The sequence below is a fragment of the Chlorocebus sabaeus genome, unplaced genomic scaffold (genome assembly GCF_047675955.1).
Source record: "Chlorocebus sabaeus isolate Y175 unplaced genomic scaffold, mChlSab1.0.hap1 unalloc_scaffold_362, whole genome shotgun sequence".
In the NCBI taxonomy this organism is placed as follows: Eukaryota; Metazoa; Chordata; class Mammalia; order Primates; family Cercopithecidae; genus Chlorocebus; species Chlorocebus sabaeus.
In genome coordinates this window covers 105,854-119,038 of record NW_027327662.1, presented here as the reverse complement: position 1 = coordinate 119,038, position 13,185 = coordinate 105,854, and positions in this window count along the sequence as shown.

Below are 13,185 nucleotides of genomic sequence, written 5' to 3'. Positions count from 1 at the left end.
GCTACAGTAACCAAAACAGCATGGTACTGGTACCAAAACAGAGATATAGACCAATGGAACGGAACAGAGTCCTCAGAAATAATACCACACATCTACAGCCATCTGATCTTTGACAAACCTGAGAGAAACAAGAAATGGGGAAAGGATTCCCTATTTAATAAATGGTGCTGGGAAAATTGGCTAGCCATAAGTAGAAAGCTGAAACTGGATCCTTTCCTTACTCCTTATACGAAAATTAATTCAAGATGGATTAGAGACTTAAATGTTAGACCTAATACCATAAAAGTCCTAGAGGAAAACCTAGGTAGTACCATTCAGGACATAGGCATGGGCAAAGACTTCATGTCTAAAACACCAAAAGCAACAGCAGCAAAAGCCAAAATTGACAAATGGGATCTCATTAAACTAAAGAGCTTCTGCACAGCAAAAGAAACTACCAGAGTGAACAGGCAACCTACAGAATGGGAGAAAATTTTTGCAATCTACTCATCTGACAAAGGGCTACTATCCAGAACCTACAAAGAACTCAAACAAATTTACAAGAAAAAAAACAACCCCATCAAAAAGTGGGCAAAGGATATGAACAGACAGTTCTCAAAAGAAGACATTCATACAGCCAACAGACACACGAAAAAATGCTCATCATCACTGGCCATCAGAGAAATGCAAATCAAAACCACAATGATACACCATCTCACACCAGTCAGAATGGCAAACATTAAAAAGTCAAGAAACAACAGGTGCTGGAGAGGATGTGGAGAAATAGGAACACTTTTACACTGTTGGTGGGATTGTAAACTAGTTCAACCATTATGGAAAACAGTATGGCGATTCCTCAAGGATCTAGAACTAGATGTACCATATGACCCAGCCATCCTATTACTGGGTATATACCCAAAGGATTATAAATTATGCTGCCATAAAGACACATGCACACGTATGTTTATTGCGGCACTATTCACAATAGCAAAGACTTGGAATCAACCCAAATGTCCATCAGTGACAGATTGGATTAAGAAAATGTGGCACATATACACCATGGAATACTATGCAGCCATAAAAAAGGATGAGTTTGTGTCCTTTGTAGGGACATGGATGCAGCTGGAAACCATCATTCTTAGCAAACTATCACAAGAACAGAAAACCAAACACCACATGTTCTCACTCATAGGTGGGAACTGAACAATGAGATCACTTGGACTTGGGAAGGGGAACATCACACACCGGGGCCTATCATGGGGGCGGGGGGGAGGGATTGCATTGGGAGTTATACCTGATATAAATGACGAGTTGATGGGTGCAGCACACCAACATGGCACAAGTATACATATGTAACAAACCTGCACGTTATGCACATGTACCCTACAACTTAAAGTATAATAATAAATAAATTTAATAAATAAATAAATCATGCTGCTATAAAGACAAAAAATATATATATTAGCCACATTCTGTCAGGGCTGACATTAAATCAGCCTAGTCTCATGTCTTGCAGCATCCACAGCTCATTTTCTCAAAACCACTTAAGATTTCAAAATTAACTCAGTTAAACAATGTAAGTCATCTCCTTGATCTTTGACATGAAGGGGTAATTTTCCCCCAAAATAGTACCTCTTTCCTTGACATGATTTAATCTGCAGTTAGAGTATTTAACAGGGTTTTTTTCCTTCATAGAAAATAAAATATACACCTTTCCAATATGAAAAACACTAACTGATAACACTTTTGACCTGGTTCAGCTATAGTTTTTTTTTTTTTTTTAAAGTTTAAAAAAGGAACCTAACTACATCTTTGGACCTTATGTGAGGTCGTGTCCAGGGTCACTGGGACCCCCGCTTGGTTAGTGCAGCCAGGTACCAATTGAAGACAGAAACCCAAGAGTTCACTCAAAGCCCCTTCCCAGTGGTTCATCCTAGTGGAATCCATGGGCACAAAGGAATACAGCATTCCACGGAGGGCTTTGGGGATAGGCTGCTTGAGAACAAAGAAGTGGCTCACGTCCCCCAAGTATAAAAGTCAGTGACTGCTCCCAGCTTCAATGCAGCATCATCCACATCAGCCAAGGTCTGGAATCACCCGAGACCCCATCAACAGGGTATGAACGGAACGTGGCCCGAACATACACAGAAGCAATACTCCACCACACAGCAGAGAGCCCTGTCATCTGCGGCAGCATGGATGGAGCTGGAGTACATTACGTTAAGCAAATGAGCCAAGCAAAGAAACAGCGCATGTTCTCACTCAAGCAGGAGCTGAGAGATCTCATGGAGGCCAAGAGTAGGTGGTGAACAGGGCCCAGCAGAGCCCACTCATAAGCAGGATGGGCAGAGGCTGGTAACGGGCACTAACAGCCTAATGGGAGCACAAGACCTACTATTGACAAATCAGCAGGGGGATGGCAGTGGGTCATCTACTGTGTATTTCAAAACAGCTAGGAGAGAATAATTTGAACATTACCAGCACAAGGAAAAGAAAATGTTTGAAGTGAAAGACATCCCAAGTACCCAGATTTAATCAATATAGGGATGAATCAAAATATCACATGCATTCCGAAAATATGTATATATATTATGTATCAACAAAAAGAAAAACTAATGACAGAACCATTTGCGAAGCACGTGCAGGAGAAGAATGGGAAGCCTGACATGGTGGCTGTGTGTCCCCACCCAAATCTCATGCTGAACTCTAACCCTGTGTTGGAAGTGAGCCCTGGTGGGAGGTGATTGACTCATGGCGGTGGTTTCTAATGGTTTAGCAAAATCCCCCCCAAGTGCTGTCCTCGTGACAGTTCTCCTGAGATCTGGTTGTTTGGAAGTGCATGTTTCCCCAGATGTAGAAGCCTGTACAGTCCACAGAACTGTATGCCGATTAAACCTTTTTTTCCTTATTACCCAGCCTCAGGTAGTTCTTTTATTGTAGTGGAAGAACAGTACAGTTCTCAGGACCAGCAATGTTTTCCTTCTACCCAGTGGCCAACAAGGTCCCACACCCTAGCTGGTTTTCTGAAGCCTTTGCCAGAACACTGAGGCTGTTTTGGGGATACTAACTCCCCATCTCTGGCAAACCAGATGGGGCATCCTATTTCCCTTTTACCACCTTTGAGAGAGACCCCACCTCTGAAATGACCTCTGCCAGGGGCCTCCTTCAGCAGCAGCAAAGCTGAGTATTCCTTGCACTTCCCTTCTTCTGAACAAGTGAACATTTTAAGCTTGTTTTTCCATCTTCCCAGCTCATTGGAAAAAAAAAAAAAATCTTATGCTTTTTATACACACACACACACACACACACACACACACACACACACACACACACGAGAAGTGCCATGAGGGCAGGGGCTCTTGTTTTCCCAGATCTGAGCCTGGCCCTCAAACACTAGCTGAATTCCTACTAACATGATATCCAGAGGCAGAAATGCAAATATCCCCACGACTTCAAATACCCTAAGGATCTAACAGGCCTAGTGGCCCATGTAACTATGGTTTGTGCAGGGCCATTCAACTAGTGTCCAAATCCCTGTCCAAGTGAGCTCTTTAATTTTAGGACTTTTCAGACAGCTTTTTTTGGTTGTTCTGTTTTGTTTTTGTTAAAGGGATCTATTACAGTTACAATCAAGAATATCCCAGGCCGAGTATGGTGGCTTATGCCTGTAATCCCAGCACTTTGGGAGGCCAAGGTTAGTGGATCACCTGAGGTCAGGAGTTCAAGACCAGCCTGGACAACATGTTGAAACCCCGTCTCTACTAATACAAAAATGAACCAGCCATGGTAGCAGGCACTTATCCCAGCTACTCAGGAGACTGAGGCAGGAGAATGGCGTGAACCAGGAGGTGAGGCTGCAGTGAGCCAAGATCATGCCATTGCATTCCAGCCTGGGCAACAGAGTAAGACTGTCTCAAAAAAATAAAAATAAACCAATATGCCCACTTACTTCTTCACCAATGTCAGATATATCAGTTAAAACAAAAATGTGAAACATGTTTTTAAATTTCAGTGTTGAATTTAACCATATCTTTTGAGATATGGAGATAGAAGCTCCCCAAGGATCAGGGGAGAAAAAAGTTAAGAAAATTTCAAAACCTCAGGAGAAAAACATGTATGGGGTAAGACCTCAAGGCAAAACTTTTTCTTTGTACTTTGATTTCAAAAGAACAGAGATACCAAAAATATGAAGTCTCCCATCTGCATTTTATACTCCTCTATGTCCTTTGAAAGGCTGGAGATGGGATCCCAGGTTCCAAAGTGCCCGGCCACGGCTCACATCAGGTGGATCCCTCTACATCGTTTGAAAGGACGAAGATGGGATCCCAGGTTCCAAAGTGCCTGGCCACGGCTCACATCAGGTGGCATCTTTCACAGCCGTTTACTCCCCTGTGTCTAGAGAGCTCTGTGGCCCAATTTACACAAAAAGGTCCTAATTTACACACGTTCATCACTTTGAACAAAGTCTCAAGAAATGAGACAAATATTGATACTCCACAGAAGTATTCTCTTCCGAAAAGTCAAGTGTCAGGCTTCCATGAGCCAGGCAGCTTGGTTACAGAAAGCACTGGCTGACTTGCTTGTTTAATGTTAAATGCATTTAAAATGCTAAGTGATCCGGCCCCCCCCAGTGGGTGTGTGTGTTGAGCTGGCTGTAGTAGTGATGCACACAGGACCATGTTCTTTCCTTTGGTTTTGCTTCAAGCAGAGCACCCCACACCCAGGAAGAGGCCATAGGATGGCATCGAGGTCTAGGACAGTTCTAAGGAGAGCTGCAGGCTGACTGCCTCATCCGCAAATAGTCTCTCATTTCAGAGGAAATCATTGAACAGAGTTCATAACACGTGAATGTTAAAATTTCTTATTTCTAATTTCATCGCATTAGAACTTTTGAATAACAGATGTGCACCTGCTCCAAGTCAATGAGGATGCTCGGACAGTCTCTCACAGGTCCTCCGCCTCCACATCCCACCTAGAAAACGTCAGCTCAAGCCGATCACAGCGCAGTGCGATTTTCTATAATGTGCACGCCTGCATCTCAGCAGAGATGTGAATGTCTAGAATGTGCCTGACAGGCCCAGGAGGAACTGCAGCAGCTGTGGGGACACACTCCGCTTAGGAATCCGATTTGGAGGGAACTCAAGGTAACTAAAACTAGTTCCACTGTTTTTTCTTGGCAAGGCTTGACCAGGGAAACTTATCACTGTTGCTAATTCATGGTAATTGGGATGGGGACTTAACAGTAATTAGAGCAATTACAGAATTTGCTAGTCAATTACAATGGCACAGATTCCTGAGAATGGAAGAACTGTTGCCCAGGAATAGAGTTCAAGATGTCCTCCCCATGCCCCGGGAAACATGGCATTTCCATGCACCCCTGCTTTGGTCCCCCAGCCACCACCCTCCTGATCTCAGCCATCTGATGGCATCACTCCCCACAGCTGGAAACACCTGACCTCTTGTCACCCTCCCATCTCCCCTGCCTTCTTCCAGCCCGGGGTCTTCAGGGATGCCCACAGAAGGGACCAGGAAACCAGGGCCTGCATTCAAAGTCCTCCACGGCAGGACAATCACCAACGGCCAATACTCCCAGAACCTTCCACCTCTAAAACGCTGCATTCTCTTTGCTATGTACACACGGAAGCATGTCAGGTTCCACCTAAAGGTATCATCAGGTTCCACGCTGGTCAGGAACCCAAGCCTAGTCACTCTGCGTGACTCAATTCACCATCCACCGAGAAGCCTGCAGTTTGGATGGTGGATGCATTTCCCCTGAAGACTCAGAGACGGGAGCCTGGCCAAGGAGACCCATCAACCCCAGTCCCTACAAGGCCCGGATATCCCCTCTGCTGTCTGCACAGAGTACCACAAGTCTAGCAGTGCTGGCTCTGTGGTGGGATCCATCTCAACCTGCAGAGGACCCGGGGCAGAACCGTGCAGCCTAGCTGCAGCCAGAGGCCTAAGGGATTCCCACAAGGCTCTCCAGCCAAGGTGCCCTCACCACAGGCAAAGCCATGCAAGAGAACTGCCTGCTGAACTGGAAACGTCCCAATCTGCTCAGCCAACACAGAAAGACAACAGCCACCTACAGCTGCCGAGCCCCGAAACGTGGCCACTGGGTCTGAAGGGCTGAATCTGGAATTTAATCTGTGAAGTTCTTTTCAAATGTGTTTAGCTATGTAATCAAATCTTTATTCTAATTAAATTTAAAGGAGCCTCTGGATATGGGCTCCCTTGTCAGGCATCACAGCTCCAGGGAATAATGGGAGAGAGAGGCCCAGAGCCTCTCTGCATTCTCCATGCTAATTCAACACGTCATCATAAGGAAAGGCACTCCAGCAGGAGAGGTGTGCACAGGAAGAAATGGATTGGCCCTGACACAAGCATGACCCCCATGGCATCACAGCTGCCTCAGCCAAGAGGCAAAAGACAATGATGCCCACCTGGACAGGCCACCGGATGTGATGACGCAACCCAAGCCCTAGGCCCACAGCAGCCAGAGACCACCCGCTGCTCGTCCCGGGTGAAACACAAGCCCTGGTCCCACAGCAGCCAGAGACTACCCGCTGCTCATCCGGGTGAAATAGGCAGAGCTGCCTGAGCCCTCAAAAGCAGGAAGAATTAAGGAGGCAATTCCCGCGATTCCCAGGACACACATGACACGCCTCGGAGACAGACACAGGCTTCGCTGTGAAAGTGCAGAGGATGGTGCAGTCCCTAGGTGGGCTGCTTCTTCCAACGATCGGGGAAGAAACCAGATCCATTTCCTTGTAGGAGAACCATTTGTACCGTGATTAGACAGGAGACAGAAGGTGGCTGATGTTATCAGATCACCAAGCACCGCACGGCTGCTTCTCCAAGGAGAGCCTGGAAACTTGCAGCCACCCGTGTAGGGGCTGCAGTGTTTACAATGGAGACATGGGTGACTGAGGTCTGGCTTCCTCAGGGAAGCTAAATTTGAACTTTCACCACTGAGGAATCGGTCATTTACAGTCACTCTCCCTCAGTGCAGAAGAGGGCTCAAGACACTGCACCAGACTTCAACACTCAGGGACAAATTCACAAGTTTTACAAAATGTCTATTTACTTGGGATGCCAGAAGAGATGTAGCTTCACACACACACACCCCCGGGTTTGCTTAGCCCCTCCACCAGTGGACCTCACCAACGGATGACACATCCACGCCTCATCCATGGCAGCACAGAAAACCACTTGGAAGACAGCCACTCCCACCAATCTTCCTGGTTTTGGTGTTTAAAACCTGCATCTCATACGTGAGATTACACTTCTCCGAACAACAGACATTGCGACTGTCATTTCACCCAAAAGGGCTTTAAGAAATGACACACGGCCCAGATGCCACAGGTCGCAGGCCACCGTACTCTAGCCTAATTCCTTTGTACCTGTATGGAGGCTTCACAGATACATCCCCATCACATTAATGACCGTATGAGAAGCTCAGGGCAGAGACTAACTCAATGCTGAATTTTTACATATTTATCGCCCTTTTATCCAGAAGACAATGGAGAAAGGCTGGGGCAGATCACCTCATTGAGTGTAATGACTCCAGCCACTTCTCTTCATCCCAGGTCACTCCCTCAAATCACACGCTTTTGAGAAACCAAAGTCATTCTGTTCTCTTCACTCTGGGTTCCAAGTACTAAATTCCTCCATTTTATATCTGGACTGCAATCTGATACAAAATTTAAAGCTAATTTAGGTTGCGGTAATAGCTCCTATTTACGTTATAGAAAAGGCATGAATGAAAACTTTAATCTGTTCATAGGACCAATTTTGTAAACAAACCAATTATTCAAGCAATGATTGTCTACAGTTAGATGCAAATTACTTTGCTCATAAAAGATTTTCCAATAGGCATTTTTAAATCCATGGTCTGTATTTCCTGAGCCTGTCTCTGCACCTTCCCGAGTGCACAGGACTTCTCAGGGCATCCCATCAGCAGGCCCACTGAAGAGAACAAGCCCGCAGCCCCCAGCCCAGCAATCAAGTCCGAGCCCCAGCAGCCCCTCATCCAGCTGGGGCTTCCTCACCAGCACAGCACCCAGAGGACTCCAGGTTTAATGCCACGTGTGCATGGAAAGTCGAGTGCTGGAAGGACCACAGTGGACATTCTACAAATGCAAATTCCCTCCTCGAACAGCCCAGCAACCCTCTACCTTCCTCAAAGTACCCATGCCAGGCAGGCATAGAGTCTAATGGGGTGCCTAGGAATCAGCATTTAATATGATTCTGATGAATAAAAAAGTTTGAGAGGCCGGTCAGCGAGAGGCTGCCATGGTCTCCACTGATTTGCAGGCTCTGAAGAGACACATCCAGGTAACAGGTCAGACAGGACAAGGATGGGGAGGTGGAGGGCAAATCCCATAGGCCACCAACCACCCCGCCATCCCCAGAGACTCCGTGATTTAAGGAGAGGCAAAACCAGGGAGAAAAGATGCCTGCACCACTCGAGGGACTGAGCTTTCACCTAAAGCGTGCAGCATGTGGCTGAGGGTCAAAGTTGGGCAAGCCAGGAGCACAGAACGGGGTTCACAGGCCCAGAGGTGCCCCCCACACCCAGACCTCCCAAGCACTGCCTGTCTCCTGCTCCCCTCTATTGTGTTGGTTTCTCAGCTGCCCCCCACCACCTTACACCTCTCTACAAGCTTGGTGAACTGAAAATAGCACGGGGGTGTAAGAGCTGGGCTCTGGGGCCAACATCCTGCCTGAGACATTAGTTCCACCCTACCCAGCTGTGATATGAGCCCGAGATTTCTCAAATGTGAGATGGGAAGGAACTGAACCCACTTCCCAGGGCGGCTGTGGAGACTGAGATCACATATAGCCACACCTCGGCGTCCAGCACACGTGGGACCCCAGCCGCGTTGACCCTGATGGGAATCCCTCTATGCCCCCTCTGCTACCAGAGCCAACTCCCACCAGTAGCTGTGGAGGGTGCGTCCTCTATTCCCATGCCACTCACCTCCCATCACTCCACACAGTGACCTGCCGCGCAGCAGCCACCAGCAAACCCAGCCCCACTATCCAGGCTCCTGTGGATAACCGAACCCTCACCTTGGGGCGTCTTCTACTTGCGGTTCCAAAGGGGGCCGAGAAACCGCCCTCAAGGGCACTCACCTGTTCCTTATTGCACGTAATGACGTGTCACGCAGGTCCACCAGCAAACCCGGCTCCACCATCCAGGCTCCTGTGGATAACCGAACCCCCACCTTGGGGCGTCTTCCACTTGCGGTTCTGAAGGGGGCCAAGAAACCGCCCTCAAGGGCAGTCACCTGTTCCTTATTGCACGTAATGACCTGCCATGCAGGGCCACCAGCAAACCCGGCTCCACCATCCAGGTTCTGGTAGGTAACTTCCCCCACCCCGGCTTCTTCCTAGGTGTCTGGGAGGCTCAGAAACTGCCCTCCAAGGGCACTCATCTGTTCCTTATTGCACTAATACCTCGTTTACAGAAACCCACTTTGACTTCCAGCACTGCAGGTGTGACAATTTAGGAATCCTGCTTGCTTGCAAGCTCCAAGAGCTTGAGATCATGTCCACCTCACCAGCATCCCAGAGACACAGCACTGTCCCACTGTTTAAAATTCCAAAATACTCTTTCAAAATGCTAGTGGCATTTGGTTTGCACATAAAATGCTAAACACCTTCAAGTGAAACAAGTATCTTCAACAGTTTGATTCAATCATAACATGTGAGTTACACATCTGCGAAGTTGTAAAGCCTCATGCATTTATAACATTTTATGCATGGTCAAATGATTAATATAAATTATGAGAATCTCTAACAGGTTTTTTTTCTGACATTAGATGACCAAAGGAAAACTGGGTTCTGGCTGGCTTGTGGGCCTGTAGAGGCAGACATCGGCTGACACAACCAAGCTCCTTCCCACTGACATGGCCTCATCCCAGGCCCCTCACCCGGACGCCCGTAGGCCCCTGGAGGAGCAAGCTGACCTGCCCACATTTCTCAAATGCACAGCTGTTGCTCACACTGCAGATGGAGCTCAAGGCACGAGCAGGCCACCACGCTAAAACTACCACGCAGCGTCCACGCCAGGTGATGGTGGTTTTCACTCCATCCCAAAGCCCCATATTTGAGTTTACAGCTATGACTACTAAATGGATTTTTAGACCCTCAAAAACATACTTTGTTTGCTTTTATGCAACAAAGTTAAAAGTTTATCCCTCAGATACAGGCTCTGAAACTGTGGAATAATTATTTCGGAACAGAGCCTCTGCCAGATCAGGATAAGCACTTGGGACAACACCCCGTGACCTCAGCCCACACAAACCCATCCAGAGACCTCCCGCACTGCTCTGTAATTTCTGTGGATTTCTGTAAACGCGGTATTAGTGCAATAAGGAACAGATGAGTGCCCTTGGAGGGCAGTTTCTGTGCCTCCCAACCACACGGCCATGTTCAGGCTGAAGCCGCACCACCTGCAGAAACACTGTCCCTCCCCGAGGTGTGCCTGGCTTCTCCCTTTTTCCAGAACTTAACAAAATCTGAAAGGACAGGTCTGTGTAGAAAAACACAAACTACTTGCGATTTCTTTTCCCAGTTCAGGCTGTAGGAAGCTCCTTTCAGCCCTCACCGTTTTCTGACTGTGGCTTGGTTCCCATAAGAAATAAAGTCAGAAGCCGGGCGCAGTGGCTCAAGCCTGTAATCCCAGCACTTTGGGAGGCCAAGACGGGTGGATCACGAGGTCAGGAGATCGAGACCATCCTGGCTAACACGGTGAAACCCCATCTCTACTAAAAAATACAAAATATTAGCCAAGCGTGGTGGTGGGCGTCTGTAGTCCCAGCTACTTGGGAGGCTGAGGCAGGGGAATGGTATAAACCCAAGATCCGGGCACTGCACTCCAGCCTGGGCAACAGAGCGAGACTCTATCTCAAAAAAATAAAAAAATAAAATAAAGTCAGAATTCTAGTCCCCGTCTCCTGGGCGGTGTGGCAGGCATACATACCTTCAGTTACATGAGGAAAGGCGTGGCAAGCCCCCTTCCTTCAGTAAAACTGCACAGTTCCCAGAACCCTGATGCCATCCCCCTCAAGCCACTCTGAACACCTGGACAGAGCACATTTCAATGCGTGCACCTTTGTAGGCTAGTTTTCTATTTCTCCACTAAATCACCCCAAATTTAGCGCCCTAAACACTGACTTATTTTCTCACATTTCTGGAAGCTGGAGTCCAAAACAGGTCCCACCAGCTAACGCCCAGGTGTCAGCAGGGCTGGCTCTGGGGGAAGCGAACATCTCCTTCCCTCCTGTGGCCTCTAGAGGCTTCACACATCCCCTGGTCCATATGGCACCCACCAGTCTTCAGAACCCACAACAGCCCTGATGGCCCAACAGGAAGACGCAGAACGTCAGGAACCCAGGCTCCAGTGCTATGGCCAAGCCTCCACAACCTCCCAGCATCTCACGCACTCCCGTGCGAGCTAGTATAGATTCCACTTTAACTAGTGTCACCTGTGTAAGGGGTAAGTGCCCAGCTGTGAACTGGTTAACCTCACCCACACAGACGCCGGGAATAAACTCACAGGCCATGGACCACTGCACAAGCAATGAGCGACCACCTGTTCGGGGACCTCCATGGCCCAGCAGAGCCCTCCGGTGCCTCCCCATGGGCTCAGGGACCGGCGGCCAGGGTCTGCAGAGCCAGAGGGCCCTGGATTTAAAAAAAAAAAAAAAAAAAAAAAAAAAAAAAAAAAAGGCAGCTCCTATGTTGGGACGCACCCGCCCGTGGTTCAGTTCCCGGTACTTTAAGTAGCCCAGGTGGACAAGCCGCTCCGCGTGCAACCCCATCACCAGAATAACGTCTGCACGTGGCGACTGCACGGGTGTCCACCCCTCAGCCCAGCTGGCCGCGCTAAGCACATCGCCGCCGTGATGCCCAATCAGACTCAGCTGCTGGCACAGCCCAGGCATCGGACCCCAAGAACATTCCGGATCACAATTCACAGTAGTGATTGCGATCAGGGCCACATGTGGCTGAATGTATTTACAGGAGGACGCCACAGCCGATCTATCTGGACTGAGAGCATTTCCCACTGTACATTCTTACAACACCATTTTATTTGCACTTTATTAAACTGTTATGGCTTTTTCTGCCTATCTACTTTATGGGAGTGTTCTTGTTCTTATGACTGCAGTGATACTTCAAGCTACAGCTATCAATGTGTAAAATTAGTTTGGAAGGCGCCTTATCATTAAACATTTCACAAGCAAGCAATCAGAGGCACCTAACCTGGAGGCCCGTTTTCTTCTCTGAGCCAAACCTACCTTGGACTCAAAGAAAACAGCACACGGAGAGGGGCTGGATCTCCAGCACTCATTTCTAGGGGGCCTCCTGGGGAGCAGATATGGAGGGAGAAGCCCTGGGCTACGGCACTGTTGTACTAAAGAAAAGTCCATTTGGGTAAATGCAAGCACCAGACTGAAGAGATTAAGCAAACCATGAAAAGAAACCACTAACTACAGCTTCTCCAAAACAGAACTAAACTCCCTTTAGTTTGAATTGGAAAAGCAGAAGTGATGATCAGGATACAAAAGAAATGACAAAGTATCTGAACACAGGAGAATAAACAAGGGCCACTGTCTCTTCCGGTGTCAGTGGGAGCCTCACATCTAAGCTGGATTTAGAAGGTTGCTACTTTGGACTGAAAGTTATCCCCAACCCTAGGTTGTAAGCAAGTGGAGTAGAACGCTTCAATTATTTCAAAGTTTAGAAGTAAAGTTCTGCAACTCTCACAACCATTTTAAATGGTGTGAATTTTAAAGTGACTCAATCTGTTGGCTGGAGTATCTAACGGCTTAACCACAGGGTCATGTTGGAAAATTATTCCAGTTGCTTTTGTTTTTCCTACTGAAGATGTATTTGAACGTTCTTGTAGTTTGCAGTTGGCTGGTTCTGATGTTTGGTCCTGAGGAGGCCCAAGTACCCAGAGAGGAAGAATCTGAAACCTCAAGACACTCCAGTGCTATCTGGGGAGATGGAGACCCCAACCTAAGGGCTACTGACAGACTCAGCATGGGCGCAATCCCGCCTGACGCAATGGGCCACATATTTTCCGCTTACAAAACAACATAAGCACATACCCCCAGGTGTGCACCCATGCTCTGTACACGCTCATGTCTGTCCATGCCAATACCAGTACACACCCCCAGGTGTGCACACACG